The sequence below is a fragment of the Ipomoea nil genome, unplaced genomic scaffold (assembly GCF_001879475.1).
Source record: "Ipomoea nil cultivar Tokyo-kokei standard unplaced genomic scaffold, Asagao_1.1 scaffold2735, whole genome shotgun sequence".
Classification (NCBI taxonomy): domain Eukaryota; kingdom Viridiplantae; phylum Streptophyta; class Magnoliopsida; order Solanales; family Convolvulaceae; genus Ipomoea; species Ipomoea nil.
The window spans coordinates 1,749,693-1,773,087 of record NW_017619163.1 but is presented as its reverse complement, the minus strand read 5'-3'; positions in this window follow the sequence as shown (position 1 = coordinate 1,773,087).

Below are 23,395 nucleotides of genomic sequence, written 5' to 3'. Positions count from 1 at the left end.
TACTATGTAGATGGATTATAATAATAAAAAAACGTAAATAAAATAAACATTTGGCAATCCAATCAGTAAAAACTTGGAGTTAACCTGTTAAAAATGTTAATTGCTCTTTTTTTCGGGGTTCAATGGCTTATTTGAGGGTTATTTGAGTTCGATGGCTTAATTGCTTTTTCCCAAATAGTTCAGTGGCTTATTTGTACTTTATCCCTTCAATAAATTATGGGTGATATAGTATGAACTTTTGGTAAGTTATAATGATGAATGTTTGTATTATGTGATAAAAATAATACGTAATACAGTATACGATAATATACAATCCATTACGTCGGTTGGATATAAACAAAGTGTTGTGCCGTTGAAAGGACAGTCATGGCCACCGATGTAGGAGACACCGTAGCAGCGTCAGATATGGTTCGCTCATAAGAAACAATGGCAAAGCCATCAGGAATGGATGTCATGAGAAAACATAGACTAATAATACCATATGAATGTTTGTATTCTGTGATAAAAATAATACGTAGTATAATACACGATGATATACAATACATTATATAAGATGATGAAAATTAACAGAACTAGGATTGTAGAGTCCTAACAAGAATAAACGATTTAAAGAGTTGAAGTAAGAAAATGATTTCATGTATCTACATGAAAAGGGCACGGTCTTATTTTTCATAGCAAGAATGGTGAGATAGTATCTATTAGTAAACTCTCTGCGTCGTGGTCAGTTGATATCGAAAAAAAAAGTATAAGTAAAATAATCAATGATAAATAGATAAATCATGTAGTATTCATATCATTGAACCACAACAATACCACAACTACAACTACAAAATAAATAAATATTTCCGACCACCAAGGTGGTCGGAAACAAGATTAGTTTACAAAATTAAATTGCCGAAAAATATTTCCGACCATCCTCTAAAGGTGGTCGGAATTACCGACCACTTAGTGAATATGGTCGGAAATTCCGACCACTTAGTGAATATGGTCGGAAATTCCGACCACTTTAACCATTCGTCGCAAAAATTTAAAAAGTTACTTTTTCCAACCAAATTTTTGGGTGGTCGGAAAAGAGATCGGAAAAAGGATAATTTCCAGCAGTGCAATATTCCATTTATAGTAGTTGACAGTTTTACCATTTCACGTTAATTATATAATAACTTCCTTAATACCTATTAATTAAATTAATTACTGCAATAATGTCGTTGTCTTGAGTAAATAAAAATATAATGAGTTTCTTTAGCTGTTATTACTAGTTGTAACTAGGATAGATGGGTAAACCCCCTTAGCTTCCTCCCCAAAATAAAAATGGACAAATATTGACGTTACAAGTCATGAATATATCTTGGCTTGACTAGGTTGGATTTTATGCGAGTCGGAGTCGATCTATCCCATAGATCATAATTTCTTTGGATACCATATACACACATACCATGCACCTCATCTCTTGTTTGAATTTGACGTTAGACCAACCAAATTGATCAAATGTTCCCATCAACCTCTCTGCCACATGTTCTGCTGCTTGATTCATGTGCTTTCAATCATCACTCTCCTCTTACCTATATATATATATATATATATATATATATATATATATATATATATATATATATATATACTAGTTTTTTTACGCGCTTTGCGCGAATAGGATAATGCCCAATGATTATTTTTAAATAAGTATTTCAAAGTATATCAATGCAATATTATATCGGAGATGTTCATACATATGTAAATAAATATTGAATTTGTTTATTTAAATCGGTAATTCAAAATATATAAATGCAAGATAATATTTATTGAATTTTCTAATCGATATTTGGTAGTGATAGTTTTCCACTACACGTTTCATGCATTGTGAGATGTGTGTCGTAGGTTATCATGTGAAAGTATTGAACAAAATATTACGGAGTAATATTTATTATATTTGTATAAAATACTTGGTAAATAAATATATATAATGTATTTTGTATTATAACTTTGATATTTAATTACAAGATAATGTAAAAAGAAGACAATGGACAATGCAGTGAATATAATAAATTAATAAATTTGAAGGTAATGAATCTTTGAATTGTAGAAAATAAAGATAATATAACTAATGAAATTATATCTATTTATAAATTTTTTATAATGAATATTTTTTTTTAAATAAAGGCATTATAGACATCTAATTCTAAATTAATTAAATGCATATGTATTATTTTTTGTTGTAGCTACTACTTTATTTAGTTTAAGAGCAATAAAGTGGGCAAATTATGCTATGGAACCGTGTTCACCTTGCAAGGTGGACATGCATATCGGAGATATTCATGCATATGTAAATAAATATTGAATTTGTTTATTTAAATCGGTAATTCAAAATATATAAATGCAAGATAATATTTATTGAATTTTCTAATCGATATTTGGTAGTGGTAGTTTTCCGCTACATGTTTCATGCATTGTGAGATGTGTGTGTAGGTTATCATGTGAAAGTATTGAACAAAATATTAATATTTATTATATTTGTATAAAATACTTAATTGGTAAATAAATATATATCATGTATTTTGTATTATAACTTTGATATTTAATTACAAGATAATGTAAAAAGAAGACAATGGACAATGCAGTGAATATAATAAATTGATAAATTTGAAGGTAATGAATCTTTGAATTGTAGAAAATAAAGATAATATAACTAATGAAATTATATCTATTTTTAAATTTTTTATAATGAATAATTTTTTTTTTTAAATAAATGCATTATAGACATCTAATTCTAAATTAATTAAATGCATATGTATTATTTTTTGTTGTAGCTACTACTTTATTTAGTTTAATAAGAGTAATAAAGTGGCGTATATACTTTTCATCAACAATAATGCAATCATTGATTTTTTTTTAAAAAAAAATACATACAAAAAATATTAATGCAAAAGTATAATTGAAATATTAAGTTTTTTTCTGATCTAAATAATCAAAACAATATTAAATTTTTTTTCTGATCAAATGATTTTTAAAGTTCTTGATTTATAATCTTTAATGCTTAACTTTGAATGTTATGTATTTAGTCAGACTAATTATTTGAACAAAGTTTATGTTAAATTTTATATTATATATATTTTAACATATTCGTAGTATATGTTTAACAATTATGCCAACTCTAATTGGGATGTGGTTCAAAATTAAGACTTTTTTTTTTATAAAAATTAATGTATAAGTTAAAATAATAAATACTTAACGGAATATTCCGTGACTAAAGTTTATGCTAACGGAATTTAGGTTATTTAAGGGAAGAAAATAATATAATAGAGGGTAAATAAAGAAAATAAATAAAAAATGCTAAAATAAAAATAATATGAACCATTCATTTTAAGAAACAATAGTATAATATGAACCATTCATTTTAAAAAACAATAGGACCAACATTTTTTTGTTCCAGTTAAGGGCCTAACATTATTGACTCTTATTAAAATTATATAGATGTAGAAATTGTATATATATATATATATATATATATATATATATATATATATATATATATTACTCTCTCTCTCTATCAATATATATTTATATCTATATTCTCTCCTCAAGCAAACGTGGAAAATGGTTGATTCCAATTTCTTGTACTCTTTCAACTTTGTCTGCTGTGAATAATTTATTAATGTCGTCCAACCATATGCTAGGACTGTAATGTTTTGTTCTATCCTAGTCTGCATTCAGGGCTGGCCCTAGGGCAAGGGCAGGCTGGGCCCTTGCCCAGGGCCCATCTCTAGAGGGGGCCTCAATGGCCATTAGATATATTAATATATTAGTATTTTTTATGCATAATGCGTAAAAAAAAAAAAGGTGTTCAATATTAGTATTTTATATTTAAATTTATTTAAATTTTAGATATTTAAATTATTGTAAATAATAATAATGTAAAATATTTTTATAAATTTGATATTTATATTTTAAGAAATAACTAACATATAACTCCAATATATAATGTCTATATATTATTATTATAATTGAAGATAAGATAATATATGGTGGATGCATGTGCATAGTAACAATAGTGAAAAGATAACAGAAGTTATTATATTATGAGTATGTTTGACCAAAATATTGTAAAATACAACTTTTATAGCAAAATGTAAAAAAAAAAAAAATAGACATAAATAAAGGATATAACTTTCATTCACACTTATTATGTTTTTAGATTATATTTATATTTGGTAGGGAATATTCCGACCGACATAAGCTTTACCCCGACCAACTTGCCTTTGTTTTTCTCTCTTTGTTTTTGCAGGTAACAGGTCGGGCTTCATGTGAAGAACCCGGTCGGGGTCCGACCGGGAGTTGCCCGAGCAGTAGTGTCGACCACCGAGCGGTAGCCCTTTGGCGAGAGAGCTGACAAAGGACACGTGGCAGCTCTTTACGACGACAGACAGGGCACCCGGGAGGATGACACGTGGTGGCTACGTGGAGAACATGCCGAACGACCGGATTCTTGTCCCCGGCACAGCGGCTATAAATACCCACAGTAGCTACAGTGTAGAGGACTTTTGGACGATCGATATGTTGTTGCTAGAGAATCCCGACCGCAGTCAGTCGGCACTCAGAGCAACCAAGTAGATTGTACTTAGGGCCTTTACCGTGATCAATAAATATTTTTACTTGCTTTAATTGGTCTCGGGTTTATTTTATATTGCTTACGTAGAATTAGCAGTATCATTTTGGCGCCGTCCGTGGGGACCCGTGCGAGAAAGCAACGTCTTGACGAGCACCCGGTCTCTTTGCAATCATGTATCCGTGGGCTTACAACAACTTCGCCGACGACCAGGCGGATGCAGCGAGTTCATCTGAGCACCATGCTACCCAACAACAAGGTCAGACGGTGGATCTGAATCTTAATCTCTCACCACCGCATCCGTCTAACACATACCCGGCCACCCAACAGCCGGTGAACTACATTCAACCGGGTTACCCAACACCCGGTCAGCAATATCCACAACCGATGATGTATCCCGGTCAGTATCCATACCCGGTCCCACCTCAACCGTACGGGTATTGGCCAGGCCAACCGATGTACTACACACCCCCGGTTGGTTATCCACCGTTCACACCTGCGTACACGGCTCCAGCCGCCGCCCCTCCAGTATACCCGGCCGCTCATGTAGAGCCGCAGCATCAGCCCGCTTCCCCGGCTCGACGCTCGGCTCGTTCGCGGTTGGGGTCGGGGGATGCTGTTGCGATGGAGGCACCACGGCAGGCCGATCAAGCACAGGAGGATCCTACCCGAGCGGAGGACCCTGAAGAAGTTACCCGAGCGGTAGCTTTCGATCGTCTTCGACCGGAGCTTCAACAACGTTTGGGGCCCCAAGACCCAAACCGTCAACCGGAAGACGTGCAGATGCAGGAAGCCAGCCAGGAGGCTTCATCCGGGCATAGCGGGTCGAGATCTCATCGACGACGACGCGCTCGGGATACAGCTCAAGCTGCCCAAGCCGCCGAGCTCAACGAGACCCGAGGATTGCTTTATAACCTCCAGGCGGAGTTTGCGCAATTCAGAAACGCGCACCCTGCAACACCCCCGGTCGATCAATCGACCTTGCACCAGACGCCTTTCACAGCGGCGGTGATGGCTCAGCCTTACCCGCTTGATTTAAAAGTCTCTGGAGAGAAGAGTTATGATGGTCGAACAGACCCCGAAGCCCACGTTAACGATTTCTACAGCAATATGATGCTAAAGGGCGTGTCAGACGCCGTAATGTGCAGGGCTTTTTATTCCACGCTTACCGGTCGGGCGGTGGAATAGTTCCGAACTTTGCAGCCGGGCTCGATTGATAAATTTGATACCTTGGCGATCAAGTTCGTGAGGAAGTTCATTACTTCCAAAGTGGTGAGGAAGCCCTATATGTATCTGGAGAAGGCCAAGCAACTTGAAGGCGAGAGCTTGACCGACTTCCTCATCAAATGGAAGGCGGCGGTCGGGGAGGTCGAGCCCATGGATGATGCGACCGCCACCCACATGCTGCACATCTCCCTCCAGGCGGGGTATTTATATAAAGATTTCATTTTACATCCCCCGGTCACTTATGAGGAGGCCCTTCGAAGGGTCACAGATTATGCCAACGCCGGCGAGGCGAACGCCGTAAAACGCTCGTAGGAGGTCGGGTCTTCGTCCCGTAAACCGGCCGGCCGGGCGGAACACCGATCGGGTGATGACCATCCCCGATCCCGCACCAGGCCTGGTGAGTTTACGGCCTTGAACCGATCTGCGGCGGAGGCCATGCAGTATGCCCAGTCTTGCAATCTCATCAAGCTTCCCCATCCCGATCGAGATGGCCCTGACAAGAGTAAGCATTGCGCTTACCATCGATGTGCTGGGCATGACACTGAAGAGTGTACCCACTTGCGCCAACTGTTGGAGGATTTGCTCAATCTTGGGAAGTTGGACAAGTGTGTGGGGAGAAGAGAAGACCCCAAGAGGAATACCGATCGGAGAGATCACCGGCGCTCCCATCACCGTTCCGATCGTTCTGATCGGGAGGGACGCTCCGATCGATCAGGTCAGGACCGAAGAGACGATCGAAGAGATGATCGTCGTGATGACCGACGGGACCCTGACCCTCCATCTAGCAGCCGACCAGCTGGAAAGCCGACCATCCACGTTATATTTGGTGGATTGGATGACGCTTCCCGACCGAGGAGTAATTGCCCGGTCGCCGTAGTGGATTCCCGGGAGACCGGGAAGAGGCAAAAGATGGAGCCCATAACCTTCACCCTCGAAGATCAACCCAATAGCGGTGACCATGGCATGGAGGCGCTTGTGGTTACAATTGATGTCAAAGGGACGGATGTCCAGAGGGTTATGGTAGACACGGGCAGCAGTGTAAATGTCCTTTATTTGGACATTTTTGAAAAGCTTGGACTAGACAGGAAGGAGCTGACTCCGGTCGGTGTACCACTGTCTGGCTTTACAGGGGCTCTTATTTACCCCGAGGGAAAAATAATGCTCCCAGTTGAGATCGGCACATCTCCAAAGTCGATCAAGACGGAGCTGGAATTTGTTGTGGTCAACCTCCATTGCGTCCACAACATTATCTTGGGCCGACCCGCCATTATGAAGATCGGTGGGATAATTTCCATGCCCCACTTGTGCATGAAATTCCCCACCCCCAATGGGGTCGGTGTAGTCCGTGGAGACGTCCAATCCGCCCGGAAGTGTTACACCCGAGCGGTCAACAGACGTGACTCCGGTTCGTCTTCCCGGGTGAACACCATAGCCAAAGAGGAGGCTAAAGATCGGAAGGAACAGCCTGAGCCTTCCGAGGAGATAGAAGAAGTTCCCCTATCCGAGGACCGATCGGATAGGAAGATTAAGATTGGCCGGGCCCTCACCCCCGAGCTCCGAGTGGATATCTTAGCCATACTCCGGGAATATGCTGATATCTTTGCGTGGGGCCCGAAGACATGCCCGGGATTGATCGATCGGTTATTTGTCACAAGTTAGCCGTCGATCCCGCAGCGAAGCCGGTCGTGCAGAAGACCCGACATCTTTCTTCCGATCGCCACGAGTTCGTTAGGGAAGAAGTTAAAAAGATGGCGGCGATCGAGCACATCCGACCGGTAATCTATCCCGAGTGGGTGGCTAATATTGTTCTTGTTCCAAAGCCCCCAGCTTGGAGGATGTGCATAGACTTCACCGACCTCAATAAGGCCTGTCCGCTCGACCCATATCCTTTACCGAGTATCCACCAGATGGTCGACGAGACGGCTGGGGCCGAATTGATGAGCTTCATGGATGCATTCAAGGGTTATCATCAAATCATGATGCACCATGAAGATGAGAGCAAGACAGCCTTCGTGACCCCGGATAGGCTGTATTGTTACCGAGTGATGCCGTTCGGCCTCCGTAACGCAGGAGCGACCTACCAGAGAATGGTCAATATGCTCTTTGCCGATCTGTTGGGCCGAACGATGGAAGCTTACATTGATGATATGCTGGTCAAGAGTCGGGACCGATCCGACCACACTCGGGATCTCCAGGAGTGCTTCCAGATCATGAGGAAGTACCAGTTACGGCTGAACCCGACCAAGTGTACATTTGCGGTTCAGACCGGCAAGTTCCTCGGCTACATGATGACCAAGAGAGGAATCGAGCCCAACCCAGCCAAAGTGAAAGCGATTCTGGACATGCAACCACCTTCTACCGTTCGGGAAGTCCAGCAATTGACCGGTCGGTTGGCAGCCCTGAGCCGATTCCTCTCCAAGTTAGCCGAGCGCGCTTTACCTTTCTTCAAGGTATTGCGGAAAGTTAATGGATTCGTCTGGGACGAGGAGTGCCGAGCGGCTTTTGATGAGCTGAAGGAGTATCTCGTGTCACCAATCGTGCTCTCAAAGCCCGAGCTCGGAGAAGAGCTAGACGTGTACCTCGCCGTCTCCGATCGTGCAGTAAGCGCAGTATTGTGCCGAACCGATCCGGAAGGGGTCCAGCGACCGGTGTACTATGTAAGCTACGCGCTACATGGTCCCGAGCTCTGGTACTCCCGGTTAGAGAAGGTCGTCTACGCCTTATACATTGCCGCGAAGAAGTTGGCTCCCTACTTCCAGGGTCGAGCAATTCGCGTGTTGACCGATAAGCCGATCGGGCCAGTCCTCCGAACTGCTTCATCATCCGGTCGCCTAGTCAAGTGGGTGTTGATGTTGACCCTGTACGCGAAAGAATACCGACCGAGACCAGCTATCAAAGGTCAGGCCCTCGCTGATTTCTTGGTCGAGTGCACCACCCGGGATACCCGACCCCCCGAGGTTGCGGATCCCGAGGCTGAGTGGTGGTCGTTAGCTACCGACGGGTCGAGTAGCAAGAAAGGAGCAGGAGGAGGAGTGGTAGTTACAAGCCCGGAAGGATTCAAAGTCTATTTTGCTCTCATGTATCAGTTCCATCCGACCAATAATGAAGCCGAGTACGAAGGCTTTGTTAATGGCTTACAGTGCGCTCGGGACTTGGGGGCTGAATACATTCGAGCTCAAACAGATTCCGCGCTCGTGGTCGGGCAGGTTCTCGGAGATTATGAAGTCAATGGAGAGCGTCTGCAGTTATACCGAGACCTAGCCATGGAGAAGCTTGCTCAGTTTCGGGGGTATACCGTCCGGCACATACCCCGATTGGATAATGCCGACGCGGACATCTTGTAAAAGTTGGCTCAAGACGCCCCGGAACATATGTCGAAGATAGCACGAATTTTGGTGATCCCGAGACATAGCATCCATCGCCTACCGGTCAATCCGATCCAACCGGTAGAAGACAATTGGATCACCGATCTAAAGGAGTTCCTCGAGCATGGTCGACTCCCAGACGACCCCCAGCATGCTCGGAAGGCCAAGCTTAGAGCCCCAAGGTTCCAAGTCTTGGACGGTCGTCTCTACAGACCATCGTACGGAGGACCTCTTATGCGTTGCTTGACCGCATTTGAGGCCGATCTGGTCATGAAGGAATTGCATTCGAGAATTTGTTCTTCACATCAAGGAGGCCGATCGTTAGCCCGTCGTATCATGCTGATCGGGTACTATTGGCCGTCCCTCCAGCTAGACTGTGAAAAGTTAGCTCGGGAATGTGAGACGTGCCAACTGTTTGCCCGGATGCCTGGACGACCGGCAACCTTATATCAGCCGGTCACGACTGTAATTCCCTTCGCTAGGTGGGGGGTAGACATCTTGGGCCCTTTCCCTCAGCTCTCCGGTCGGAGAAAGTTTGTGATTGTCGCCATCGATTACTTTTCCAAGTAGATAGAAGCCGAGCCCTTAGCCACGATCACATCTCAGCAGTGTGCTCGGTTCCTTTGGCGCAATGTGATTTCCCGCTTTGGTGTGCCCGTGCATCTCATCAGCGACAACGGCCGCCAATTCGTAAGCCAGTATTTCCAGAACTTCTTGGCCACGATCGGGACGACCCACGTCCGGTCGTCGGTGGCTTACCCACAGGGAAACGGACAAGTGGAGAACGCTAACCGGACGATTTTGGAAGGTCTAAAAAAGAAGCTACACTCGGCTGTTCGTAGTTGGGCCGATGAGTTGCCATATGTGTTGTGGACTTATCGGACGACCCCAAGGGAAGCTACTTTGGAAACCCCTTTCGCCCTGGTTTATGGAGCAGAAGCCCGACTCCCGATCGAGGCTTGGATCCCGACCGATCGAGAGAGAACCTACAATGCTGAAGAGAACGAACATGCGATGGTCGTGGATCTAGATGGGATCGAGGAAAAAAGAGAGCTAGCCGCTCGGCGTATGACCGAGTATCAGAAACGAGTCAATAGTTCAAAGGACGTCCGGGTCAATCCTCGTTATTTCCAGGTGGGAGATTACGTTCTACGACGAAGGGAGGCCAGTCAACCTTTGGAGGGCGGAAAGCTAGCTCAAAATTGGGAAGGGCCGTACGTCATCAGCGCTATCATACGGCCGGGGACATACCGACTGGAGACGACAACCGGTCGAGTAATCGAGGGGACTTGGAATTCCGAGCACCTCGTTATGTTTAGGCATTAGCCTATTTTTTGTAATCTTTGGACGAAGTCGGGGCTCGACCTGCGAGTTAGTCCCGGTCGTCATTTGTAATTGGATTTATTATTGTAAATATTTGTTAACCGCCTGCGAGCGGGAAGGTTTAATGTACATACGATCGCTGATTGCTCGACCGCTTGCATGCGGCGGCCCAGTCGGTTATTTTCTATACTTTTAATACATACAGATCAAGTTACATCGACCGAGCGAGTTTATCGACCGGTCAAATACGCTCCTCTTCGGCGGACATTCGGGTCACGCCATTGATCGGGGAAGCCAGGAGCGCTCAGCATAATTCCCCGATCCATTCAACTTCTTTCCACTATCGCACTCACTCGTGCCTCGAGAGCACAATAGTGTGGGGGCTGGGATAAGGAAGTGTCTGTAGGCCCGTCGTTCGGGAAAAACCCGACCGTGAGGGCTTAACTATTTTCAAAATTTCGTCAAGGCCAGGAGATCGGGTAAACCTGATCAGGTTGGCCAGTATGACGTCGACGTAGGTCCGTCGTTCGGGGATATCCCGAACGTGGAGGCCTACCTATTCTCAAAATTTCGACAAGGCCTGAGGATCGGGTAAACTCGGTCTGGTAGGACAATGAGACGTCGAAATCTTGGATGCACGACTGGGCCATAAGGCCACAACGTCGGATATCGAGTAGTGCACGACCAGGCTAAAAGGCCGTAAGGTCGAGCATCTACGATCGGTGTACGCACGTTGAAAACAAAGATGTAAAGTAAAAAACGAACGGCACAAGTTGAACACAAAAGAGATTTATTAATCAAAAAACGTGCCCGGTACAACTCGGGACCGGGCTCCCGATTAGCATCACTTACACAAGGAAGCAGAATTTAAACCTATCCTACTTCTTCGTGGTCTCAGCATCGCCCTTCTTCGGCAGTCCCTCTCCGCTTGGGGCGGCCCCAGCTCCGCTCGCCTTGGTCCGATCCTTCGGATCAAAAGGTGCTGGCCCCGGGTCGGCTACGTCGTCGGGGAGTGTAGTTAAGACCAACTGGAGATCATCCCCTTCAAGGGCTTGCTCCATAATCTTCTTTGTCTGGTCGCGCATTTTTCGTTGACCGGCTTTGTACGCCCACCGGCCAAACGTCCACACCAGTTTCTCCCCGACCTCTGTACCCCGAACGGACTGGAGAAAACGAGCGCCCGATTCGGTGTCCTGGAAGAGATGTTGGGCGAGCTTGTCCGGGTCATTCTGACGAGCCTTTAACTCGGCTGCCTCCCCGATCGCCTGCTGGGCAACCTGCTCTGAGAGATCCCGCTCGGCCTTAAACTTTTTGAGCTCGGCCTCCAGGTCCCGGATCTCCTGTAATCGCCAGTTGGCGACTTTCTTCAAGGCCTCAGCTTCGTTGGCCTGTAACGCCCGCTGTTGAAGAAACTGGGCCGCTCGGGAGATCTACAGTGCACAAACGATCAAGTTAGCCGAGTGGACTAACTTAAGAGAAAACTTGAAATAAGAAAATATGCTTACCTCAGCCAAGTCTTGGCCTATTTTCTCGGCTACCTGGCTCGGGGTCAGCTTAGAGATGTCCTCCTTAGCAGACCCGGCATTCCCGATCCGGGTGAGGATCGAAGAACCACCTTTGCTGCCCCCGCCTGAGGGCGTCGGGCTATGTTGCTCGCGGTGCCGTTTTAGGGCCCCGGTCTCCGAAGTGGTCTTCTCCGTCATCTTCTCTTTTCCCTTCCCGACCGCCACTCGGGCGACCAGGACCTCCGAGGCGTCCACCACGTAGCCTTCAGTCGTGGTGACGGTCGATGCCCCTATGGGTCGGGCAACTGGAATCTCTTTTTCCCCGGCCGGCTTGGCCTGGGCCTTCTTCTTGCCAAGGGAAATCTTGGTCACCGGGCGTAGAGGAACATCCTCGTCTCCGAAACCGGCCATCTCTGCAAACAAAAACAAAGTGGGTTAGGTCCAGTTAAGAGTGATCGGGATGTTGAGGGTCCGGAATAGGGTTGGCCTCAAACCCTTACCCTTCCTTTTGCCCCGAGCGGGCATCCGTGCAATTGTTACACCCGCCGGCTCGGGTTTGTATTTCTCGATCAGATCGTAGACCGGCTCGGGCAGCCGGGCCGCTTCGTAGCACTCGGGCGATTTGAAGATGCGATATTCATAAATCTCGCTCGAGGTCTTGGTCACAGCATCTATGAGGGCCTGGGTCTCGATTGGGATGACTTGCTTTCGAAAGCGTTGACTCCAGATCCACGGATCGTACTTTACAGAAAAGATCCGGTTCTTCCACCCCCGGTTGTTCCCGGGCAGCCCCTCAATCGAGCATTTATCCGCTCGGGATTGGGTCATCAAAAATCCACCCCCGTACGCGGCCGCCAGCACCTTCACTTGGTAGACGAAGTTGAAGAGCTCCATGGTGCAGGCTAAGTTGTGCCGACTGCAGATCTGGGGGAAACACGCGATCATACGGTGCGCGTTCGGGCAAATCTGCCCGGGCATAACCTGGTAGTAGCCCAGGAATGCGGTGAGGAGGCTGGAGAAGGGGAACGTGATCGGGGCCATTAGCGAATCGTAATGCATCCCGATCCACTTCCCCTGATGCCGCTCGATGATATTCCCGAGCTGCCTGCTGGTGTCGAACTCGACCCGACCAGCGAGAGTTGCCGCGATTCTGCTTGCTTCTCCTTTTGCAGCAAGCTCGTCTGGCCTTCGACGCTCTCGCTATTGAGGAACTCAAACCCGTCCCCGCTCGGCGATCCCGGCCCGGCCGGGTCTTCCTCGTCCGCTTCGGTTTCGTTTGCCCGATGTCCTTCCTCGGGCTCGACCTAAGGGTAATCCCCTATTACCCTCGTAGGCGTTTCCTTAACGCCTTCATTCGGGGAGTTTCGTCCGCTCGCGGACGTGTCGTCGCTCCCCGACCTGCTGGAGCTCGACCCCGATGTCCCCGACGAGCTCGATGACCCTTTTGGCTCGGGGGCTCGGTCGGGTATGTGTTGTGGTCGTTGCTTGACCTCTGGAGAATAGGACATGATGTCCACCTCCTCGCTGCTGTGCTCGATCGTGTTGTCGTAGTCTGCGATCGAGGCATTCTGGCTATCCGAATCCGACATGTTTTCTACCTAAAGGTCGGTCGGGGTTAGTACAGGGTTCGGGAAGTTAGTTCGAAGTTAGTTCTATCCTATTCCTACGCAAAGCTAAAAGCAAAGTAAAAGCTAAAGAATAGAGAGTTTACCGATTGGAGAAACTTGGCTGAAGTTGGTAGATAAGTTGCTCGGTTGATCTGCTGAGTAGCTCGCTCGGGACTCTTAGAGGGTGCCGATTGGATCAGAAGATTGAGGAAAGTTCTTTTGAAGGCCTCAAGGGCCTATTTATAGGAGAGCATTTGGGCGGGAAACCAATCCACTTGCGTGACACGACCAGCGCTGATTCCGAGGCGACCGTTGCAGTCGTAGAGGCCGGCAGTGGCCGACACGTGGCGAGGAAAGGAATGACAGCTGGCCGGTCGGTTTGATGGCCGACGTTTGGGCTTCTTCATCCCGTCCCGTTTTTTCCCGGACGGTCAAAAAGGCCCGGGCTGGGGGGCTTTTGGTAGGGAGTATCCCGACCGACATAAGCTTTACCCCGACCAACTTGCCTTTGTTTTTCTCTCTTTGTTTTTGCAGGTAACAGGTCGGGCTTCATGTGAAGAAACCGGTCGGGGTCCGACCGGGAGTTGCCCGAGCAGTAGTGTCGACCACCGAGCGGTAGCCCTTTGGCGAGAGAGCTGACAAAGGACACGTGGCAGCTCTTTACGACGACAGACAGGGCACCCGGGAGGATGACACGTGGTGGCTACGTGGAGAACATGCCGAACGACCGGATTCTTGTCCCCGGCACAGCGGCTATAAATACCCACAGTAGCTACAGTATAGAGGACTTTTGGACGATCGATAGGTTGTTGCTAGAGAATCCCGACCGCAGTCAGTCGGCACTCAGAGCAACCAAGTAGATTGTACTTAGGGCCTTTACCGTGATCAATAAAGATTTTTACTTGCTTTAATTGGTCTCGGGTTTATTTTATGTTGCTTACGTAGAATTAGCAGTATCAATATTATATATATAATATATATTACTTAGTACGGAGTATATATTAAAAAATTGGTTAATTGCTTTTGACTTGATGACTTCTGATCGAAGTCAAGAAGACGGAAGAACTGAAGAAGAGATGTCGCACACCCATGCTGCCCAAGAGGGTAAGAGCCGTCGCCTCGCCGGTCGCGCCTACGCCACACCAACAATTCAATTCCTCTCAACGATAATAATGAAGTTATTAAAAGCTCAGAAGTCAATTAACAATGGGCAATCAACATTTGTCGCCAAATAACAAATCTTCTTTGCAAATCTACCCATTCTACCAATACCGTTGGCACTCATCGACAATCGCAAGTCACTTTGGTCAGCCGATTTTTCATATAGGGGCCCTTATTTAAATTTCGCCTTGGGCCTATAAAATGTTTGGACCGGCCCTGTCTGCATTTGGAATTAAATTTCAGAAAAAGACTTTGACGTCCCCAGCCTACTTTGCTATCTCTAGACTTATAATGGATAGGAACGAGAAGTTGTGTGAGACCCGATACAATAACGCTGCATCGGAGTAAGCAGCACAAAAAAAAAAAAATCTTAAATTATTCTACTCTTAAGTTATTCTTACTGATACTTAGATTTAAGAGTTAATACCCAAAATGGTTCCTCGACTATGCCATAATTACCAATTTGGTCCTCAACTATCATTCTTACCCAATTAAGTCCTCAACTATGTAACTTTTACTCAATTAAGTCATCAACTATACAATTCTTACCCAATTTAGTCCTCAACTATACAATTCTTACCCAATTTAGTCCTCTGTATTAATTTGACTGTTTGTTGACTGTCAAAAGTCGGGATAAAATTATAATTTTACAAGATTTCTCCTTCCTCTCCATTTAGCAGCGCCAAACCATGCAGCAATACACTCCGATCAGATTTCGATCGTCAAAAAATCGTTGGAAATCAAATTCATGGGTTATCCGATGCATAACCACTACTTCGATACTGACAGGTTTAGAACCCAACCGGAGCTTATTGCTACATGGTTTGGCGCTACTAAATGAGGAGGAAGGAGAAAACTTGTAAAATTACAACTTTATTTCCACTTTTGACAGTCAACAAACAGTCAAATTGACAAAGGACTAAATTGGGTAAAAATTGTATAGTTGAGGACTTAATTGGGTAAGAATGATAGTCGAGGACCAAATTGGTAATTACAACATAGTCGAGGGACTATTTTGGGTATTAACTCTAGATTTAATGTTGGAACTTTAAAATTTTACCATAAAGTGATATTTAAGTAGTTATTTTTTTGTACAAATATATGTGAGATTTACTTTCGATATGATTTGGGAAAGGTCAAAGTAGATTCACGCTCTTTGTAGTGAGAGGAAGAAATCGATTTATTCTACGCTCAAAATGGATAATGGGTCACCCATTTAAATTAAAAAATTACATCTGGAAAGACTTGTCTCGTATGCACCCGCGACTTAAGTATATGTATGTCATTCGAAAATTGACAAGCCTTACGTGCTACATCATACCAATTTTATGAAATAAGTTTTCAACTTGTACAAGAGAAGTCAAATATTACGGTGTGAGAAGATGCACCTACCTTACGATGGCCCTCCGAAGAGTGCACCTTTCGAAAGGTGCAACATTAAGCACCTCACGAAAGGTGCTATGCATTAACACCTTAATTACGAAAGGTTATCAAGGTTTCCTTTTGAAAATTCCAAAGAGTTAATTAACTCCTGGTAATTTTTGAAAAGTTAAATCAATCTTTTGGATATATGGACTTCTCAGTTACTCAAGTGTTTTCGAAACAAATTATTATGGTTGAATTAATTGTACTTAATTTCGTAAGCGCAAATATTATTTCAATAATAATTATGACCGTTTTAAACATTATAATCTTATTATTAAATTGGACTTATATGCTATTAATTAATGCTATTAAATTCTAATTCTAATTCGACTATATAAACACCTAGGTGTTAGGCAGATTTTTTGGTTGTTTGGCTTTGAAGTATCAAAACCTTTTTTTAATTTTATTTTTTATTTTTTTTTATTTTATCCTTCTATCCTCCACGTAAATCATTTCCACCTTGAAAAAATCTACTCACACTTTTGATAAAACATCGAAGTGCTCGCTTGTTATATATATAGGGATGCACTCAAGTGCGAATAAGTGCCCAGGAAGGAAAATGCGAATGAATCAGCACGCGACACGTGTCAAGATCTAATAGCTTAAAAAAATACGCGGCGACATTTTCGTAAATAATTGAACTCGAAGTGCAAGTAAAATCACTTACAAGTGCACCTATTTTCACCTATAAGTACATGTAATTTTGTCTTGTTAACATTCACTTCCCACAAACATTCATGCACCTGGGTGCACCTACTTATAACTATAGGTGCAACTATTTATAACTATTGGTGCAACTACTTATAACTATAGGTGCACCTACTTTCACCTATAAGTGCATGTAATTTTGCCTTGTTAACATTCATTGATCTGAGTTCAGCGGGTAGTTATACCCCTGAAAACCACCCGCAAACATTCATGCACCTAGATACAACAACTTAGAACTATCTGTGCAACTACTTAGAACTATCAGTGCAACTACTTATAACTATAGGTGCACTTTGTATTGATGCTCAGTGTAAATTTTTACTTGCACCTATAATACATTTTACATGCACTTGCAATACATATTACTTGCACTTTGATGTTCAATTATTTACGAAAATACCACCGCATTTTTTTTTTTAAATCAGTGTTTCTCATCCATTAGATCTGGACACGTGTTCGGACAGAATCCATTCCTATTTCGCGCCTGGGCGAAGCATTCGGACCTGAGTGCGATTATATATAGGGATGCACTCAGGTGCGAATAAGTGCCCAGGAAGGAATATGCGAACGAATCAGCGCGCAACATGTGTCCAGATCTAATACCTTAAAAAAATGCGGTGACATTTTCGTAAATAATTGAACATCGAAGTGCAAGTAAAATCACTTACAAGTGCACCTACTTTCACCTATAAGTGCATGTAATTTTGCCTTGTTAGCATTCACTTTTCGCAAACATTCATGCACCTGGGTGTGTTTATAACTATAGGTTCAACTATTTATAACTATAGGTGCCACTACTTATAACTATCGGTGCACCTACTTTCACCTATAAGTGCATGTAATTTTGTCTTGTTAACATTCATTGATCTGAGTTCAGCAGGTAGTAATACCCCTGAAAACCACCCGCAAACATTCATGCACCTAGGTGCAACTACTTATAACTATATGTGCAACTGCTTAGAACTATACGTGCAACTACTTATAACTATAGGTGCACTTTGTATTGATGCTCAGTGTAAATTTTTATTTGCACCTATAATACATTTTACATGCACTTGTAATACATTTTGCTTGCACTTCGATGTTCAATTATTTACGAAAATGCCACCGCGCTTTTTAAAAAAATCAGCGTTTCTCATCCATTAGATCTGGACACGTGGACGGACAGAATCCATTCCCATTTCGTTCCTGGGTGAAGCATTCGCACCTGAGTGCAATTATATATATATATATATATATATATATATATATATATATATATATATATATATATATATATAAAGGCTCAGTGATATTTGTCCATGACAATTTCAGACGGTTTTCCTTGTACTCTGTGCTTTTGCTCTAGTACTCGAGATAATCTATCACGGTATTGCCCTTACTGATGCATTCGCGCGCTTTGACTCTTTTGCCCTTACCGATGCATCGGCTGTTAATAGGGCCGACAAAATCGGTTCGTCTTCCGGGGGACACTGGCCCGCATATGACACCTGCTTTCGTCATCCATGTTTTGGCCATCTCTTTTCGGCCATACTGACTGTACTGATGAGATGATATTTGACCATGACATAAGCTAAAATTTTTTACGCTGTGCTTTAGCATGTGTGCTTCTGTACTTGTATTCCCTACTCTGCCCTTGGTTCTTCAGTTTGAATTCTCTATTATGCCCTTGTAAATGTTGCCGGTTTGCCTCCGTCTACTTGGGGTACAACTGAAGTACTGTTGTTGTGGCCCAAGCCTTCGCCGAAAGGAACAATGAACGTTCTAACATGTACTGTTCTTTGGACTTTGCGTCTCTTTTTTTTTTTTTTTTTTTTTTTTTTTTTTTTACTTTTACCGGACGCGCACGTCGCGCATTATACTATGATTGGGTTGGATGTTTCTAATGCGCGTTCGCTTCATCAGTTCATAGAGATATACAAGTTGCCTCCTTTTGCTTTAAGGTCGTCGCCTGGCGTTTGCGGGTTTTCTACCGTTTGCTCAAATTCCAGCCCAGAAATCTGTTGTTTGTTTATGTGTTGACTGGAGTACAACTTCTCTTCGTTCTAACGTTTATGTTTTGCACATGTGCAGATGGCCTCTTCGGTTGTCATTTATTTTTAGGGGTTGTGCGATATCTCTGTCGCAAGTGTTCGTTTCGCAAATACACTCTTCTGTGTTCGGTGTGTGTTTGACCGGTAATTTTTTTTTCATTGTGTCTGTTGTGAATTTTAATTGCCGTTGTTTTATTACGCCCTAGGTTTTTCAGATAAACTTGCTACGATTGACTTATATTTTCACCGCCTTTTGTATTTAGGTTGTTTCATTGCCTCTTGGTCGTTTGGTCTGAGATGCACCTGGGTGTGCATTTTGTCGTCATGAAACTACCATGTTGCTGATATATATCGTCTACGGTATATACACTTAAATTAATACTGCCGTTTGTTCTGTCCTCATTAAGTTCTTTTTTCTTGTCGTTGCTTTTGCCCTTCTATCTATCTTTTGGCTGCGCGTCGGCCGATTCCCGATTTGTGTGCCTTATCCTCTACCGGATCCACTGCTGATCCAAAATTTTGTTCGGTAATCGGTTCAAGGTGCGTGTCCGCGGTAGACATGCACACGACGTCATTTGCCCCTGCTTACTTGGTGGAACTGAAACGAACCTTGAAATGCATTACGGCTTTAACCGGTCCCATGTTATTATTATTATTATTATTATTATTATTATTATTATTATTATTATTATTATTATTATTATTATTATTATTACTATTATTACTATTATTACTATTATTACTATTATTATTATTATTATTATTATTATTATTATTATTATTATTATTATTATTATTATCTTATTCTTATTCTTATTATTCATTAATTAGTTATTAGTTATTTATAATTATTTTTTTATTATATTCGCATTGTATGCCGGTTAGCCGTAGTTCTAAATTGCGCCATAAACATACCGCATTAATCAGCCGCCTGGTTGCGTACTCTATTGGTCTTTTGTTGTTCTTCACTTGTTTAAGCCTTAATGGATTACAAAAAGGACAGCGTAAACATTACGCCTAAAGAATATCGGCGACGATTTTCACCGTCGACTGCGCAATTCCGCCCTCAAGTTCGTGCCTATGCAGGCGACTCCTAGACTTTTCCGATAAACGTTTCTTCAAACGAAGACAATGTCTCTAGGGCGGTCAGGGATTGGTTTTTCTGTGATTCCTCTGATGAGGACCTCATGCCGCATCCATTGAAGCAGATCTTGCCGATCCGTGGACCTGAACATGCGTGTGGTGTGCCTACCTCGGTCATGGACAAAAGGGTGCTGCAGTTGGTCAATACAGAGTTTCATTTTGGATGGTGTCGTTGTATGCTGAGGGACCCTAGCGTTGACAATGACTATATGGACTTTGTGACTTGTTATGAACGCGTTGTCCGTTCTAGGGCTCAGCCATTAGCTGCACCAGGGCCAAAGGTACCGCTTGGGGACGCCGAGTGCAATTGTCGGGGCTACAGAGATTCATCATATAATTAGTGATCGGCGTAGCTTAATTATATGCTGTGCAATGCGTGTTTTTCTGAAAAGTTTTTATACACATAAATGTTACATTTGTGTATATATTTATTTGCTAGCAAATTGTGCTTGTGTTCTGTACATTCGAAGAAACAGGCCAATTTATTTAACGATTTATTGAAATGTTGTTCCCTTCTTGGATGTCACCTTGTTTATTTATAATTGTTGTTGTTACATATTTATGTTTTTCTTTGCATTTTTTGTGATAAAAAATGGTTGTGTTTGCAATTGTATTGAACAATGCAGCCGCAGGCAAAAGGTCGAAAGCGTTTTAGTGCTAAGGAGGCGCGCGAACGGAAAAGAACCAGGGCTGCAGCTGAATGGCAAAAGCTGACTGCTGATCAACGCAGTACTATTCCACCACGGGATGTTGTTGCTAGGCTATCAAATGGCCAGGCATCAAGTTTTGTGTGTAATGCACATAACACAGGTGCACAATCATATTAGGTATTTTGGAATTTATCTGGTTATTCTTTTATGGTGTTATAGCTGACTTGTGTTCATTTTGCTTCTTTTGTTATGTTTCCTGTGTTCACGATGTGGAATGGTTTGCTGTTACTAGAATGTGTTTTTTGCGAATGTTTACTCACACAAATCCACTCATTTGTATTCTTTGCTTATAAATGCACATATTTCTAACAATTTCAACCACCAACATTTATTCATTTATTTGATTACTCTCCTTTATAAAAATGTATTTGTATAGAATGTATTTGTACAAAATGTATTTGTACGGCCGGGATTTTCTGTTCTGTTTGTTGGTGTTAGGACTCTTGTTATAATATACTTCTAGTCCGTATATGTCTCTACTCTTTGTATATACTTCACATATGTATTCTTGTTCAGATTGATGATTGATAATACAAACCTAATCTGGTATCAGTAGCTAGGGTTTTTCCATGGCTAACGACAGCTCTGTCGGTGTTTCTTCCGAGCTGATTTTTTCAGACGTTCCTGTGCCTACCTTAACCCCGTCTCTCTCCACGGCTCATCACTTTGTGAGCCTTAAGCTTACCAACCATAATTTTTTGTTCTGGCGGACTCAACTGGTTTCGTTTCTTCGTGGTCAGAACCTGGTAGGTTACGTTGACGGAACAAATCCATGCCCACCGTCAACATTGTCGCTGCCGTCCGGTGAGGCCTCGTCTGCTCCCCAGCTGGTGGTTAATCCGGCATACACCTATTGGGTCCAGCAGGATCAGCAACTACTCTCCATGCTTATCTCCTCCCCCTCGGAAGAGGTGATGCGTGGTCTCCGTCCGGAGTTCCGGTCTCTTACGGCTTCTCTGTCCACGCGTGCTTCGCCACCGACGCTTGAAGAGTTGGCAGACTTCCTGGGTTCTCAGGAATTTTTCATGGCGGATGACTTTCCGGCGGTGCCCTCTGGTGGCATTCCGGATCCGGTTGCGAACATGGTGCGACACGGTGGTAGTCGCGTTGGTAGTGACCGGCGAGGTTCTAGAAGCGGTAATTGGTGTGGAGGAAATTCGCAGCGTGGAACAGGCTCTGGTTCGCAGCTTGGAGGGTCCCACCGTGGCTTTAATACTAATTCCTCCCATGGCTTTAATAATAATAATATGAGGGGACGTGGCTTCAATTCTAATAATTGGCAGCGAAGGAATGGGCCTAAGTGCCAAATTTGTGATTTGTTTGGCCATACTGCCGTGACTTGTTATAGGCGGTATTCGGATGGTCCCCAGGCTAATTTTGTTTATCACGATGACTTTGGTTCAGGTGCAGCTTTGACGTCCCAGAGTTGGTTCCCAGATACTGGTACCACGGATCATGCCACGCTGGATATTCATGCTCTTAGTGTCTCTGAGGATTATGTGGGTACTGACACTCTCCATGTCGGTAATGGTAAGGCCTTGTCCATTTCTAGTGTTGGTCGTACTTCATTTTCTACCCTCTCTAGGTTGTTTTCTATGTCTCGTGTTTTTCATGTTCCTCAGTTGTCTGCGTCGTTGCTTTCTGTTCAGAAATTTGCTTATGAGAATAATGTATTTTTTGAATTTCATCCGTCGTTTTTTGTTGTGAAGGATTCAATAACCAAGGAGGTCTTTCTACGGGGTAGTAGTTCGAATGGCCTATATTTCCTTCCGTTGTCTTCATCTTCACCGTCTGCATTCTTGACTGCTCGTGCTTCGACGTCTGTCTGGCATGGGCGTTTGGGTCACCCTCATCAATGGGTTCTACGTCATTTTAAAGTCTTGTTTGGTTAGTCAGTCTAGATTTTAAAGTCTTGTGAGCCATGTTCCGGTGTCCCGGCCTGTAACTGGTGTTGCTGAGCCGTTTACGGACCCGACAAAGTATAGAAGTCTGCCTGGTGCCTTGCAGTATCTCACTGTTACTCGTCCTGATTTGTCTTATGCGGTCAATTTCTTATGAGTCAGAACATGCATGCTCCTACGGATGCTCATTGGGCTTCTCTTAAACGAGTGTTGCGGTACGTTAAGGGGACTTTGCACTACGGTTTGCTGCTACGTAAGTCTTCTAGCACTGATATTCATGCGTACTTTGACTCGAACTGAGCTGGTTTCCTTACGGATAGGAAGTCTACTAGTGGCTTTGCTGTTTTCTTGGGTTCCAATCTTGTTTTGTGGGTTTGCAAGAAGCAGCGTACGGTGGCCAGGTCCTCCACTGAGGCTGAGTATAAGGCTCTTGCTGATGTTTGTGCTGAGGTCACTTGGGTTGTGGCATTGTTACGTGAGTTGGGTATCTCGCCTGTGCCTGTTCTCAAGCTATGGTGTGGCAATTTAGGTGCAACTTATATGTGTGCCAATCCGGTGTTTCATGCCCGTACGAAACACATTGAGATTGACTATCACTTCGTTCGGGACAAGGTAGCTGCGGGTGATCTACAGGTTAATTTTATTTCGAAAAAGGATCAGTTTGCTGATATATTTACAAAACCGCTTGCT